We start from the raw sequence: 3312 nt of genomic DNA, 5'->3' as shown, positions 1-3312 counted from the left end.
AATTTGCTAAAGGCAGGCCTAGGAAATGACAGTTGTCCCTCAGTGACCACGAAGGATGGGGTTCAGGACCCCTGCACGCCCCAAGATCTGCAGAGGCTCATATCTGGTCCTCCATATCCGAGGACGCAGAAGGGCCAGCCATAATAAGAAAGTCATTTGTTTTTGCTTACATGATTATTTATAAGACAATCTCAAACAAATAATACAAAAATTCCACTTCGGTTTTTCAGTTCTCACTAAGCACCTTATTTGCTGGTATTGGGTTCTTTGCCCTCAGCCCTGTGAATTGCAAACACAGATCAGTCCTGGGTGTTCATTGGAGGGTCTGATATTGAAGCTGAAACTCCAATACTTTGGCCACCTGATGCGAAGAGCTGACTCATTTGAAAAGACCCCGATGCTGGGAAAGATTGAGGGCAGGAGGAGAAGGGGACGACAGAGGATGAGATGGTTGGATGGCATCACCAACTCAATGGACATGAGTTTGAGCAAGCTCCGGGAATTGGTGATGGACAGGGAGGCCTGGTGTGCTGCAGCTCATGGGGTTGCAAAGAGTCAGACATGACTGAGTGACTGAACTGAACTGAACTGACCATGAACCTGGGCTAGACGGAAAGCCCCCTGGTGAGGGCAAAGTCTGGTCTCTATTCCAGTCAAGACCGGTGAACTGATGAGGAAGAGAACTCTGAACGCTCTCTGGGTCCCCCTAAACCCCCTAAACACAGCAGAGCTGTGTCACTGCCAGGAAAGTTCTAGTCAGGTGCACATGAATTCAAATGTACTTACAAATATGCATTCCAAAGTCAAACCTAAATGTTTAGAAATTATCCACTGTAGCCAAGCTGTGTCCATCAAGAGATGAAGGGATAAACACATGTGGTTTATCCATACAGTGGAATGTTACTCAGCCTTAAAAAGGAAGCAGTCCTGCTATCTGTGACAGCATGGATGAACCTTGAGGGCATTATGCTAAATGAGATAGTTGCTGTTGCTAAGTCACTTCAGTCGTGTCCGACTCTGTGCGACCCCATAGACGGCAGCCCACCAGGCTCCCCCGTCCCTGGGATTCTCCAGGCAAGAATACTGGAGTGGGTTGCCATTTCCTTCTCCAGTGCAGGAAAGTGAAAAGTGAAAGTGAAGTCACTCAGTCGTGTCTGACTCTTTGCGACCCCATGGACTGCAGCCCACCAGGCTCCTCATCCATGGCATTTTCCAGGCAAGAGTACTGGAGTGGGGTGCCATTGCCTTCTCTAAAAGCCAGCCACAGAAAGACAAATACTGCAGGACTCTATTTACTATGTTACTCAGTTATAAGAAGAATGAAATAATACCATCTGCAGCAACATGAAAGGACCTAGAGATGATCATACTAAGTGAAATCAGAGAAAGACAAACACCATATAATATCACTTATGTGTGGAATCGAAAACAAGTTATATAAATGAACTTATTTACAAAACAGACTCACAGGCATAGAAAACAATGTTTTGGTTACCAAAGGAGAAAGAGGGGGGAGGGATAAATTAAGAGTTTGGGGTTGTGGATACAAACTACTATATATAAAGTAAGTTAACAAGATCCTACTACATAGCACAGGGAACTCTATTCAATATCTTGTAATAACCTATAATGGAAAAGAATCTGAAAATAATGTATATACATATTTATAACTGAATCACTTTGTTGTACACCAGAAACTAACACCACGGTGTAAATCAACTATGCTTCAATTAAAACAAATTTGTCTCTAAAGTCAAAACCCAATTTTTGAGTACTTTAAGACACATTAGGGACTTCCCTGGCAGTCCAGTGGTTGAATGCAGGGGATGCTGTCAATGCAGGGGACACAGTTCAATCCCTGGTCAGGGAACTAAGATCCCACATGCCACATAGCACCACCAAGAGATAAAAAACTAAACAACAACAACAACAAAATAACATTTAATAAACTTGATAAATACTTAATTATTAGTCACTCTTCCATTGTTGCTGTTCAGTCACTAAGTCATGTCCAGCTCTTCAAGACCCCGTGGACTGCAGCACACTAGGCTTCTCTGTCCTTTACTGTCTCCTGGAGTTTGCTCAGATTCATGCCCATTGAGTTGGTAGTGATGCTATCTAACCATCCCATCCTCTGCCGCCCTCTTCCATTAGCTCGGATAATTTTAAAGTAATGACTGTGTTTAGTGCTCACACCGTCTGTGCTTTGCAGGGGTGGTTCCTGAGGATGCTCCTCCCAGACCCTTCATCACCAGAAGCGGGGCTGCCCTGGGCCCACTGATGGCTCTGTGACCCATTGGGGCTTTACCTCGAGGCCACACTTCACAGGGTCGCTCCCAAGACAGGAGATGGGTGGGTCAAGGCAGGCCTGCTCCCCAGGACTCCAAGGCACAGGCTTTGGTGCAGAGACCCCTGTGGCTTTGCCGACCTTTCTTAGATCACGTGGCATCTGGGACCTTCCCCAGCTCCTAGGTGCTGCCCTGACGGACAATTGCCTCACGGGGAATCTGTTCTGGGCGTCTCAGAAAACCAGGGCTAAGACATTCTGCTTAATCAACGCCTCACCCTTCAAGGAGGACCCCACCACCCTCCCCACTTTATGGAGGACGAGATGGGGGCATGGAGCCCCAGGGTTAGTGGGGACAGTGAGGAGGCTGTCCTGAGGCTGAACTTGGCCTTCTCTGTCAGGGTTAATGTGATTATTTTTTCACAGGCTGTGATGACAGGAAATACATTTTCAAAGGTTTAAAAATAAATCCATAGTCGTTTTTCCAGAACACGTGACATTCTGATGACGAGATTAGGTGACAGCTTTCAGATTAGACCTTTCAGAAGAGAGTGCTTGGAAAACACATTCTTCTAATTGAGCCATCCTCTGACCTGCAGTGACCAGTTCCCCGCAGTCGTTTTCTTCTAAGGGAAAACGGTCCTCAGGGGCTGCATAGGGCAATGTGAGGGAGAAGCAGCCTGCCGTCCTGCAAAGGTTCCTTCCCTTGGTCAAATCTGGAAAGTCTTATTAATCAGCTGGCTGTCAGTGGTGCAGAAGTGAGCGGCCAATTAAGGAGGAGCCAAGGCAGGAGCGACTTCACTTTCCACTTTCATGCATTGGAGGAGGAAATGGCAACCCACTCCAGTATTCTTGCCTGGAGAATCCCAGGGATGGGGGAGCCTGATGGGCTGCCGTCTATGGGGTCGCACAGAGTCGGACACGACTGAAGTGACTTAGCAGCAGCAGCAGCAAGGCAGGAGAGGCCTTTCCACCAAGTGTGATCCTCTCCATACCCCTACCCACCACCCGCCACCCTAGCACCA

This window comes from Bos javanicus, chromosome 3 (genome assembly GCF_032452875.1).
Source record: "Bos javanicus breed banteng chromosome 3, ARS-OSU_banteng_1.0, whole genome shotgun sequence".
In the NCBI taxonomy this organism is placed as follows: domain Eukaryota; kingdom Metazoa; phylum Chordata; class Mammalia; order Artiodactyla; family Bovidae; genus Bos; species Bos javanicus.
The sequence above is the reverse complement of the archived record's forward strand: the minus strand, read 5'-3'. Positions refer to the sequence as shown.